Here is a 13,934-nt window from a genome sequence, read left to right as displayed (position 1 = left end):
GGCGGGCGGGCTGCGCTCTCGCGGGGCGAGGGAGGGCCGGAGGGCGCCACCCGCGTCTTGGCCTCTCCTGAGTTTTTCCCGAGACGAAGGCACGGTCCGTGTCGGGCTGGCGCGAACTCATCCCGTGAAAGAGCGAAAGCGGGAAAAGAGGGGAGGGAAAAGATGGGCGACATGAGGGGGCGGGAGCGGTGTAAAGAGAGGCGGGAGAGAGGGGCGCTTTGCCTTTCGGGCCGTGGGAGCCAACTGCGGGCCGGGAGCCGGGGCTCACCGCTGCCTTGCCCGTTGGAGGACGCGCCAAGTCCACGTGGTGTGGACGTAGAAACTCGGAATTTAAGACCGTTCCTCCAGCCGAGCGTTTGTGCGCAATGAAAGCTCTCGCCAAGGAATGGCGTTGGTGCGGGGACAGGCCCTGCAAGTGAAACGGACCGTGGGAGTAAAGGCCGCAGCTATGTGGACGTGATGCTGCCTTCTGTGGCTTTTTTTAGGCATTTTTTTTCTGTCCACCCCCCCTTTAACTTAGGTTTTAATGTTTTAAGGATGTGGGGTGTGTGTGTGTGTGTACACACATTAAGGCAAAGCTTTGGGCAAGGAAAGCAGTAATAGGAATGCAGTCGATAAATCACCATTATATAGAATTTAAAATTGCAGGGGCGCCTGGGTGGCACAGCGGTTAAGCGTCTGCCTTCGGCTCAGGGCGTGATCCCGGCGTTGTGGGATCGAGCCCCACGTCAGGCTCCGGGCGTGATCCCGGCGTTGTGGGATCGAGCCCCACGTCAGGCTCCTCTGCTATGAGCCTGCTTCTTCCTCTCCCACTCCCCCTGCTTGTGTTCCCTCTCTCGCTGGCTGTCTCTATGTCTGTCAAATAAATAAATAAAATCTTTAAAAAAAAATGCAGAATTTCCCTCTGTTTAACCAACCGATTCCTGAGTGCAGTCCGTTATCTAGTGTTTTGGGAACGGAAGGACGAGGGAATTAGTTTGGAGGTTCTATTAGGTGTCCAATGATTTATGCTTCGCAGAACAGCATATGTAGTCCTCACACTTGCCAAAATGCATCAAGTCAGTACTGCTGTTGTTGTTTTTAAACTTTTTGGGATTATATCTCTCTGTATAGATAACATAAAAATTACCATCTTAACCATTTTTAAGCGTACAGTTCAGTAGCATGAAGCGCATTCACGTTGTTGGGCAGCCATCACCACCATCCATCTGCAGAACTTCATCTTCCCAAAGGAAACTCCTTAGCCATTGAAGGGTAACTTCCTATCCTCCCCTCCCCCCAGCCCTTGGCAACCATCATTCTCTCCGTCTTTGTGAATTTGAGTGCTCTAGCTCCCTCGTATAAGTGAATCAGACAATATCTGTCCTTTTGTGGCCGACTCGTATTTCACTTAGCAGAATCGTCCTCTTCAAGATTCGTCTATGTTCTAGCATGTGTCAGAGTTTCCTCCTTTCAAAGGCTGAATAATAGTCCGTTTTATGTCTGTCCATACCACATCTTGTTTATCTAGTCATCCATCAATGAACACTGTGTTGATTCCACCTTTTGGCTATTGCGAATAATGTTGCCCTGAACTCGGTGTACAAATATCTGTTTAAATCTCTGCTTTCCGTTCTTTGCGTGTATCCCCAGAAGTGGAATTGCTGGATCATATGGTAGCTCGATGTTCAATTTCTTGAGGAAATGCCATACTTTTTTCTATAATGGCTGCACCATTTTATATTCCCAGTAGCAATGCACAAGAGTTACATTTTCTTCACATCCTTATCAATGCTTATTTTCTGACTTTTGATAATAGTCATGGAAGGGGTTTAAAGTAGTATCTCATTGTGATTTGATTTGCATTTCCCTAATGATTAATGAAGTTGAACACCTTTTCATATGCTTATTGGCTATTTGTGTATCTTATGGAGAAGTGTCTATTCAAGTCTTATGATTTATCCATGTTTTAATAGGATTATTTGGTTTTTTGTTATTGTTGCTGACTCGTAGGAGTCTATATATGCTGGATATTAATCCCTTACCAGATATATATGTCTTGCAAATGTTTTCTCTCATTCCATGGGGTGCCTTTTCATTTTGTTGAAAGTGCTTCTTGAAGCACAAACTTTTTTATTTTGATGAGTCTGATTTATCTGGTTTTTCTTTTGTTGTCTGAGCTTTTAATGTCATATCTGAAAGAAACATTGCCATAGCTGATGTCATGAAGCTTTTCCCCTGTTTTTTTCTAAGAGTTTTATAGTTTTCATTTTTAGGTTTAGGTCTTTGATCCATTTTTATCCAATATATAATATATACATGGGGAGAGAGAGGGAGGGAGAGAGAAAGAGAGAGATTTATCATAAGGTTCTGGCTCACTTGATTATGAACGCTGAGAAGTCACACAATATGGTGCCTGCACTGGAGACTCATGGAAGCTGGTAGTGTAGTTTGAAGGCCTGAGTGCAGAGAGTTGATGGAGTTACCTTGATTTTAAAGAACATAATTTTGTGTTTCATTCTGTATTGATACATGCAGTTATTACAGAGTGCAAAATTGGAAATTTGAGGCATGGCAAGATTTTGGATTTCTGCATTAAAACCCAAATAGCTAGGGGCACCTGGGTGGCTGAGTGGCTTAAGCATATGCCTTTGACTCAGGTCATGATCCCAGGGTCCTGGGATCAAGCCCCGCATCGGCCCCCTGCTCAGTGGGGAGTCTGGTTCTCCCTCTGTTGCTCCCCCTGCTTGTGTGCTCTCACGTGCTCTCTCTCTCTCTCTGTTTTAATTTAATCTCTATGTTATATATACAGAGAGAGAGAGCACAAGCAGGGGTAGCAGCAGGAAGAGGAAGAGGGAGAAGCAGGCTCCCCACTGAGCAAGGAGCCCAATGTGGGGCTCGATCCTAGGACCCCGGTCATGACCTCAGCTGAAGACAGAATCTTAACCGACTGACCCACCCAGGTGCTCCAGAAATAAAATGTTTAAAAAAAAAAAAACCCAAATAGCTGAAACCTATGCAAATATGATAGAACATAGGATTTCACTTGCCATTAAAGTGTATTATAATGGGAAAAGATGGTATGTTTTAGGAAATAGTTCTGGCAGGACTTCATTAATCCTGGAATTATATGAATGTATAAAAGTTTCCTCTTGAATATTCTGGGTGAGATTTAGTTTCCAATCAGTGGCTTTGTTTTCTTTTTCCTTTCATATGTTCTGATTATATATTATAATATTTTAAGTTGGCTGGATAGAATTTGAATTTTTATTATATTAAAGTAATAGATATTTGTGTTTATCCAATGACTTCTGAGAATTTGCTGTTCTACCCTATGTTTGTCAATTAAAATAAGAATCCTAATATGGGGGCACCTGGGTGGCTCAGTGGTTAAGCGTCTGCCTTTGGCTCAGGGCGTGATCCCAGCGTTCTGGGATCGAGCCCCACATCAGGCTCCTCCGCTGGGAGCCTGCTTCTTCCTCTCCCACCCCCTGATTGTGGTCCCTCTCTCGCTGGCTGTCTCTCTCTCTGTCAAATAAATAAATAAAATCTTTAAAAAAAAAAAAAGAATCCTAATATGAATTTCACCTAGGAGCCAAGAATTTTCCAAGAAATACCTCAAAACCAGTATTGCCTGTATTATTTTTTTGCTAATTGGTGGAATTATAAAGCAAGTGCTAGTTACCTCCTTGATAACCCTTCAGAAAAATTAAAAATTTGATTGGTACTGGTCAATATAATACGAATTGGGAGAGAGTCTTTCCAAAGTATATGTTGCAAACTTTAGAATAACAAGCTATTATATTTTAAATTTATAAGAGAATTTGCACATTCAAAATGACAAAAGCTTACAGGCATGAAAAGATGCAAAAATTTAAAATCTTTGAAGATGAGGCCAGGATTTCACAAAGTTAAAAATACATATACTTGAATATGTAGAGAGCTAGCTCGCTCTCTCTCTCTCTCAGTCAAATATTAAACACACATACACACACACAACATGAATCTGGGGAAGTGGTCAAAATGATCATTTTCCTCTGTTATTTTTTAAAGATTTTTTTTTTATATTTTATTTATTTATTAGAGAGAGAGAGACAGCGAGAGAGGGAACACAAGCAGGGGGAGTGGGAGAGGGAGAAGCAGGCTTTGTGCGGAGCAGGGAGCCCAATCCCAGGACCCTGGGATCATGACCTGAGCTAAAAGCAGACACTTAACGACTGAGCCACTCAGGTGCCCCTGAAGATTTTGTCTCTTTATTGGGGGGAGTGTCGGAGGGGGAAGGAGAGGAACTAGACTGCACAGAACCTGATGTGGGGCTCGAGCCCACGACCCTGAGCGTGTGACCCCAAGACCATGACCTGAGCTGAACCGAAGAGTCAAATGTTTAACCAACTGAGCCATCCTGGCACCCCATTTTTTTTTAAAGATTTTATTTATTTATTTGAGAGAAAATGAGAGCGTGCATGGGGGGAAACATTTTCCTCCTAAAGGTGTGGAATCGTTGCAATAACTATAAGTAGGGTTCTGGACATGCTGTCAGGGTCAAAAACAGGAATCTAGGGAGCTTCCTGGCCTAAATCACTGGTAGCAGATGAGGTCATTATCATTAAAACAAGCAGAAGGCGGTCTTCCAGTTGCTGTAATGAGAGACTGAGATCATAAGTAATCTCATGAAATTGCTCATGATGGTTCCAACACCGGGAGGACGTATTGCTGTCTTCGTCAAATACTTTTTTTTAATAAATATTTTATTTTTTTAAGTAATCTCTGCACCCAACACGGGGCTTAAACGTACAATACCGAGATCAGGATTGCGAGCTCCCCGCACTGAGCCGGCTGGGTGCCGCTGCATCACACACCTGTGTTGCAACTTTCCAGAAAAACCGTGACCATCTTAAGCTTTCTGTGCAATGGATCTTTTGCTAGTCTGGTGAAGCGTATGGAGTATTCTCAGAGTCATGTTTTTAAATGCATAAAATAAATTAGATTACAAAGGAAACTAATTATAGTAAAATATAGTTATCAAAATATTTTTTAAATTTGTTATATAATAATATATGTTCTTTGTTAACACACTGAATAACAAAAAACACACTTAAAATCTTGACAAGGTAAGCTACATTTTATTTTTTAAAGACATTAGTGTAAAGGCAGTAGTTACTTAGCCTGAACGAGAGAATTAAACCATGAGATGCCCTTTGACAAGGCAACATGCATGTAATATCCAGTTGATTTTGATCTTTTGTTTGGATGTTCACAAGTGTTGAAAATCTAGTTTCTCAAAATATATTGTTGTGAACGTAATTAAAACTTTCATAGTTTACTTTACAAGACCAAAGTAGGCAGACTTCTTTCAAAGAACACTGCAATTTTTTGGTTAAACACCAGTTGTGGTCAAGTTTTTGTTCAGCTATAAATCAGTGACTTCATCTTTGGTTAGGTCATTATTTTCCATGTTGTTCTTTTTTTTAAAGATTTTATTTAAATTCTAGTTAGCTAACATACAGTGTAATAGTTTCAGGTGTACCATATGGTGATTCAACACCTCCATACAACACCAGTGTTCATCACAAGTGTACTTCTTAATCCCCATTACCTATTCAATCCATCCCCACCACCCACCTCCTCTCTGGTAACCATCAATTTGTTCTCTATATTTAAGAGTTTTTCTTGGTTTACCTCTCTCTCCTTTTTTCCCTTTGCTCATTTGTTATGTTTCTTAAATTCCACATGAGTGAAATCATATGGTATTTGTCTTTCTCTGATTGACTTATTTCACGTAGCATAATATGCTCTAGCCATCCATGTCATTGCAAATGGCAAGATGTCATTCTTTTTTATGACTAATATTCCATTGTGTTATATATACCACCCTTTCTTTATCCATTCATCAGTGATGGGTACTTGAGATGTTTCCGTAATGTAGCTGTTGTTGATAATGTTTCTATAAACATCAGGTGCATGTATCCCTTTGAATCTGTATTTTTGTATCTTTGGGTAAATACTTAGCAGGGCAATTGCTGGGTCGTAGGCCAGTTCTACTTTGAGCTTTTTGAGGAACATCTATACTGTTTTCCAAGGTGGCTGCACCAGTTTGCATTCCCACCAACAGAGTAACAGTCCCCTTTCTCTACATTTTTGCTAACACTTGTTTCTTGTGTTGTTGATTTTAGCCATTCTGACAGGTGTGAAGTGATACCTTAGCTTTGATTTGTGTTTCCCTGATGATGAGGGATGTTGAACAGCTTTTCATGTGTCTGTTGGCCATCTGTATGTCTTCTTTGGAGAAATGTCTAATCATGTCTTCTGTCCATTTTTTAATTGGAGTATTGATCTTTTTTGGGGTGTTGAGTTTTATAATCAACATAATTTCTTTATCTTTCATTTATGTTTAGTACTTCTTGCATCTTATAGGTGATGTGAGATAAGCAAATATTTCTTCAACAGAAGATCTCCAGCACACTAATAAATAGAAATAATGATGGTAGACATCTTTATGTTGTTCCCAAACTTAGGTGGAAAGCATTCATTATTTTCACCACAAAGTATGATGTTTTCGGTAGGGTTTTTTATGTACTTTTATCATATTAAAGATATTTCCTTCTTTTTTCAGTTTGCTGAGATGTGTTGATCATGTAAATTTCTCTGAAAAGAGAAATCTGAGAACACCCAGATCGCTTCAGAGATGTATCAAATGTTCTCTCTATCTAGATGACATTAAAGTTGAACCATGCATTCACAGTTTTTTTCTTTTTTAAAAAAGATTTATTAATTTTTTTGACAGAGAGAGAGAGAGTGCACACAAGCAGGGGGAGTGGCAGGCAGAGGGAGAAGGAGAAGCAGGCTTCTTGCTGAGCAGGGAGCCCGATGTGGAGCTGGGTCCCAGGACCCTGGGATCATGACCTGAGCCACAGGCCGATGCTTAACCCACTGAGGCACCCAGGCACATCCACAGTTTTTTTTTTTCTCTCTGATATAAGCTGTGTCTTCCAGTATTTCAAAGTTAGAAGGATCAACAAAATATTAGTAGATCAAATCCAATAATATATAAAAAGAAATTATACACCATGACCAAGAAGGATTTGTTCCTGGTTTGCAAGGCTGGTTCAATATTAGAAAACCAATTAATGTAATCCATCACATCAATGGGCTAAAGAAGAAAAAAATCACATGGTCCTATCAATAGATGCAGAAAAAGCACTTGACAAAATTCAACAATCTTTCATGACAGAATCTCTCAGTAAATAGGAATAGTGAGGAATGTCCTCAACTTGATAAAGAATACTGGCAGAATCCTACAGCTGACATCATACTTAATGGTGACAAGCTTGAAGCTTTCCCACTAAGATCAGGTTAACAAGGTGAGATATCCCCTCTCGCCCCTGCTTTTCAGCATTGTATTTGGAGCCATGGCTACTATAATAAGAAAAGAAAAGGAAATGAAAGGTATACATTGAAAAGAAAGAAATAAAACTCACTTTGTTCACAGATGATCTGACTGTGTACGTAGAAAATCTGAAAGAATTGACAAAAACACTCTTGTAACTAATAACTAGTTATAACAAGTTTACACAATACAAGGTTAATATTCAAAAGTCAATTGCTTTCCTGTATACCAACAATGAACAAGTAGGATTTGAAATTAAAAACACAATAACATTTACATTAGCACCTCCATAAATGAAATACTCAGGTATAAATCTAACAAAATATATTAGAGATCTATATGATGAAAATGACAAAACTCTGATTAAAAAAAATCAAAGAGCTAAATGAATGGGGAGATATTTCATATTCATGGATAGGAGGACTCAATATTGTCCAGATGACCGTTTTTCCCAACTTGACCTATAGCATCAGTACAGTCCCAGGCAAAATCAGTTAACAAACTGCTTCTGAAGTTTTTATGGAGACGCAAAAGACCTAGGGCCACCAACACAATATTGAAAGAGAAGAGGGAAGTTGGAGGACTGACACTATCTGACTTCAAGACTTACTCTAAAGCTACAGTAATCAAGAGAGTGTGGATTGGTGAAAGAACAGACACATAGACCAATAGAACAGAATAGAGATTCCAGAAATAGACCTAGATATAGTCAACTGATTCTTTACAAAAGAGCAAAGACAATGCAATGTGGAAAAGGTAGTGTTTTCAACAAATGGTGCTGGGACAGCTGGATATCCACATGTAAAAAGGTCTAGACGCAGACCTTCCACTCTTCACAAAAATTAACTCAAAATGAGCCATAGGCTTAGCTATAAGGCCCAGAATTATGGGGGTGCCTGGGTGGTTCAGTTGGTTGAGCCTCCAGTTCTTGATTTCATCTCAGGTCATGATCCTGAGGTCGTGGGATCGAGTCCCAGGTCAGGTTCCATGCTCAGTGGGGAGTCTGCTTGAGATTCTCTTCCCCTTCCTCTACCCTTCCCCCCCACATGCTGTCTCTAGCACATGTGCGTGCTCTCTCTCTCAAATAAATAAATCTTCAAAAAATACAAAATTAGAAAACTCTTAAGGAGATAACATAGGAAAAAAAATTTAGATGACTTTGGGTATGATGATGCTGTTTCGGATACATCACCAAAGGCATGATTCATGAAAGAAATGATTGATAAGCTTGGCTTCATTAAAATTAAAAGCTTCTGCTCTGTGAAACACTCTCCAAAAAATAAGTAGACATGTTACAAACTGAGAGAAAATATTTGCAAGGGACATATCTTATAAAGGACTACTATCCAAAATATACAAAGAACTCTTAAAAACTGAATGATAAGAAAACCTAGTTTAAAAATAGGCAATTGATCTGAACAGATACCTCACTAAAAAATAGATATAGGTAGCAAATAAGTGTATGAAAAGATACTCCACATCAAATGTCATTAAGGAAGTGCAAATTAAAATAGCAATGGGATATCACTACACACATATTAGAATGGCTAAAATCCAGAAACCCGACAATAGCAAATGTTGGTTGGAGTGTGTAGCAACAGGAACTCTCATTCACTGCTGGTAGAATTATAAACTGGTAGAGTCATTTTAGAAGATAGCTGGGCCTTAATCTAGCAATCTCATTCCTTGGTGTTTTCCCAAATGAGTCAAAAACCCATGTCAATATAAACCTACACATGCATGTTTATAGCAGCTTTATTCACAGCTGACAAAACTTGGAAGCAACCAAAATGTCCTTCCATAGGTGAATGGACATATAAACTGTGGTACATTCATATAATGGAATATTATTCAGCCCCCATGAAAAGAAACGAGTTATGAAAACATGAAAACTCAAGGAGGGAATTTTAAGGTGTATTATTAAGTGAAAGAAGCTAATCTGAAAAGACTATCTACTATATGATTCTAATTTTATGACCTTCTGGAAAGGCAAACCTATGGAGACAGTAAAAGGATCAGTGTTGCCATGGGTTGAGGGGAGGGAGGAATAACTAGGGCACGAAGAATATTTAGGGCAGTGAACCTATTCTGAGATACTCCAGTGGCAGTATATGATGTTATACATTTGCCAAAATCCATAGAATGTACAAGACCAAGAATGAACCCTAATATAGAGTATGGGCTTTGGGTGATAATGATTGTCAACGTAGGTACCTTGACTATAGCTAGGGTACCACTCTGCTATGGGATGTTGATAATGGGGGAGATTGTGCATGTGTGGAGCCAGGGGGCATATGGGAAATCTCTCTATTTTCTCATTTTGCTGAGAACCTAAAACTGCTCTAAAAAAATAAAGCCCTGTTTTTATTATTTATTTATTTAAAGATTTTATTTATTCATCTGAGAGAGAGCACAAGCCGGGGGAGCTGCAGGCAGAGGGAGAGGGAGAAGCAGACGCCCCCTTGAGCAGGGAGCCCAACGTGGGGCTTGATCTCAGGAACCTGAAATCATGACCTGAGCTGAAAGCAGCCGCTTAACCAGCTGAGCCACCCAGGCGCCCCTAAAGTCTGTTTTTTTTTTTTTTTTTTTTTTTTTTTTTATTTTATTTTATTATATTGTGTTAATCACCATACAGTACATCCCCAGATTCCGATGTAAAGTTTGATGCTTCATTAGTTGCGTATAACACCCAGTGCACCATGCAATACGTGCCCTCCCTACTACCCATCACCAGGCTATCCCCTTCCCCCACCCCCTCCCCTCTGAAGTCCTCAGTTTGCCTCTCACAGTCCATAGTCCTAAAGTCTGTTTTTAAAAAAAGAGTTAAAAGGGTATCAGTCACAGCTCTCTTTTTTCATCTTGGCAGTTTAGCCAAGAAAGCATGCTATTTTCCCATAGTGTCTGTAATGATGACTATAGGGTTTTTAATGAAAAGATTTATTTGATTCATGTAAGTATGAATAACTGGCAGGTAATATGGATAAAAGATGTATATTTCCTTTCCAAAGTGAAACAAGTATGGGTTTTCTTTTTTTCTTAGAAAAAGTGAAACTTCTGCTCATAGTTCCAGGTGCTTTTGAAGATTTCCGTCTTCTGTCTGGTAGAGGACTGTTCTCCACCATGTTCCCTTTCTTGACAAAATCTCTTTAAAATGCCATGATTCAGAGATCTGCTTCTGATTGGAGTGTTGCCTGTATGGCTGGAAAAAAAAAACCAAAAACTGCTTCAGGGTAACAGGAGGAGTCCTTGTTTCCAGTGGCTTTCTGTGTAGCAACCAATGAGTGATGATGACCTAGGAAGTTCCTTTTCCATGAAAGGAGAACAAGGGTATGACGAATGTGACAGGAGTGCTGTCTCTACAAGAATAGCAAGTGTTTCTTTTCAAAGTTTCCTTCGGCAATTTTTCTTTTTCTTTTCCTACTTCTTTAAAAAAAAATTAATTCCAAACCACTCACAGTCTTCGTAATTTCAAAAAAGAAAAAAAGAATTCTCTTTGATGGGACCAGTGAGCACACAGTGAAGGAGATGGCTTATAGTTCCCACCAGGCACGTGCTGGAGGGGAACTTCAAAGTTGCCAATGCTTTAATGACATGCTTTCAAATACATGAAAAAGAAATGTCATTTCTCAAACATCATGTATTTGACAAAGAATGATTTCTAGTTTTTCCCCAGGAGAAACAGAGATTCCAGAAACCCTGTGTCGTTGTGCCAGGGACATTGCATAAGAGCTGTAGAGGCCAGAGAACCAAGGGTGCTTTGCTATCCCAAGAACACATGTGGGCCACACTGCCTAGCAAAGTTAAAACTCTTTGTAAGAAACTCAACAATTATTTAAAAAGAAGCTTGCAGAGTAGGCTGCTCCAAGGCTGTTACAGAAAAATGAGGATTCTGCTTGTTCAGGAGACGAGCGTTAGGAATCCAGTGCTCCAGGGACAGGCCAGGCCACCAGCCTGGGTCAGCGCTTGCTCCTACCCCTTTGGATACTAGACCACTGTTTACTTTTTTTTTTTAATTTTTATTTTTATTTGTACCTTTGGGTCAATCGATTGCTTTACATAAGGACGAGTTTTCTGGGGATTTTGTCAGACTGAAACTTGTCTTCACAATGTCTCTGAAGTTTTTTCTCATGTTATTGTGTTAACTATTATTTCTAAGCAGAACTGCCTTTTACTGTGTCATGACTTTTTTTCTTTTTTCTATCAGAAACCCAGAAATTTGGAAAAGTCTAACCATTTGTGGGAAAATACTGGATTATTTGTATTTTTTCTTTAAAACATAGCCACATATGTTTTAAAACATAGCTATGTAGATTTTCTTTAAAACATACCTACATAAGTTTTAAAGGAAAAATACAAATAATGCATGCAAGTTCTTTATATATTTTGGACACTAAGCCTTTATCAGATTTGTTATTTGCAAATATCGTTTCCCATTCCGTAGGCTGTCTTTTAGTTTTGTCGATTGTTTGCTTTGCTATGCAGAAGTTTTTTTTTTTTTTTTAAGATTTTATTTATTTATTCGACAGAGATAGAGACAGCCAGCGAGAGAGGGAACACAGACAGGGGGAGTGGGAGAGGAAGAAGCAGGCTCATAGCAGAGGAGCCTGATGTGGGGCTCGATTCCATAACGCCGGAATCACGCCCTGAGCCGAAGGCAGACGCTTAACCGCTGTGCCACCCAGGCGCCCCTGCTGTGCAGAAGTTTTTTTATCTTGATGAAGTCTTGCCACTCTGGAAAACAGTATGGCGGTTCCTCAAAAAGTTAAAAATAGAACTACCCTACAGTTCAGCAAATGCATACTAGGTATTTACCCAAAGAATACAAAAATAATAATTCAAAGGGATACATGCAACCCTGATGTTTACAGCAGTGTTATCTACAATAGATAAACTATTGAAACGGCCCAAGAGTCCATCAACTGAGGAATGGATAAAGAAGGGGTGCTGTATATGTACAATGGAATATTACTTAGTCATAAAAAAGAATGACATCTTCCCATTTGCAATGACATGGATGGAGGTAGAGAGTATTATGCTAAGCAAAGTAAGTCAGGCAGAGAAAGACAAATACCATATGATTTCACTCATGTGGAATTTAAGAAACAAAACAAATGAGCAAAGGACAAACAAAACAAAAGAGAGAGACAAACCAAGAAACAGACTCTTACCTATAGAGAACAAACTGAGGGTTGCTGGAGGGGAGGTGGGAGGGGGGATGGGTGAAATAAGTGCTGGGGATTAAGTGCACCAGTTGTGATGAGCGCTGGGTGATATATGGAGGTTGTGAGTCACTGTATTGTACACCTGAAACTCATAGTACACTGTATGTTAGCTAATTGGAATTTAAATAAAAACTTGAAAAAATACATACTTTTTTTTTTAATTGGGGAAAATGAGGAGAGGTAAGCATTTCAGAAGGGCCTTCTCCAAACAATCAGGCCCTGTGGTAGACAATTTTTCTTTACTATTTTATTGAATTCTCACGGTAGCCTTTTTAAAGTTGAGGATAATAAGTCACACAGAGGAAACAGTTTGTCTGGTTTAGCTTAGCCAGGTCTGTCTGGCTATCTAGTCTTGTTGACTCAAAATTGTATACATTTTTATCTCTTTTGAATGAAAGGCAGCATGGATTAGAAAAAGCACACTATCTGAAAACTTGGGCAAGACTCTTGGTTCTCCTGTGGTTTAATTTCTCTTTTACGTAAGAAGAAAGGATGAAATAATCCACTCTAAAAATTTACAAAGGTTCCTGAGAGATTGCCATATGGTGGGTGGCGTGGTGGTTGGTGAAGCAGACCTGGGAGCAAGGACTTCCTTGAGGGCAGACGGAGAGCTGGGCAGTCCATATCCCACCGCTGTAATGACTGACAAAGAAGTGGGAGTTAGTCACTGGAGCTGGAGGGACAATTCTTTTTTTTTTAATTTAAATTAAATTAGTTAGCATATAATGTATTATTGGTTTCAGAGGTGGAGGTCAGTGATTCATCAGTCTTATGTAACACCCAGTGCTCATTACATCACGTGCCCTCCTTAATGTTCATCATCCGGTTACCCCATTCCCCCACCCTCTCCCCTTGAGCAACCCTCAGTTTGTTTCCTATGATTAAGAGTCTTTTATGGTTTGTCTGCCTCTCTGATTTTGTCTTGTTTTATTTTTACCTCTTTCCCCTATGATCATCTGTTTTGTTTCTTAAATTCCACATATGAGTGACATCATATAGTTGTCTCGCTCTGACTTATTTTACTTAGTATAATACCCTCTAGTTCCATCCACATCATTGTAAATGGCAAGATTTCACCTTTTTGATGGCTGAGTAGTATTCCATTGTGTGTGTGTGTGTGTGTGTGTGTGTGTGTGTGTGTGTATATACCAAATCTCCTTTATCCATTCATCTGTTGGTGACATCTGGGCTCTTTCCACAGTTTGGCTGTTGCAGACATCACTGCTGTAAACATTGGGGTGCAGGTGCCCCTTCGGATCACTATGTTTGTATCTTTGTGTAAATACCTAGTAGTGCAATTGCTGAGTCACAGGGTAGCTCTATTTTTAACTTTCTGAGGAATCTCC

This window comes from Ailuropoda melanoleuca, chromosome 19, assembly GCF_002007445.2.
Source record: "Ailuropoda melanoleuca isolate Jingjing chromosome 19, ASM200744v2, whole genome shotgun sequence".
In the NCBI taxonomy this organism is placed as follows: domain Eukaryota; kingdom Metazoa; phylum Chordata; class Mammalia; order Carnivora; family Ursidae; genus Ailuropoda; species Ailuropoda melanoleuca.
This window is presented reverse-complemented; position numbering follows the sequence as displayed.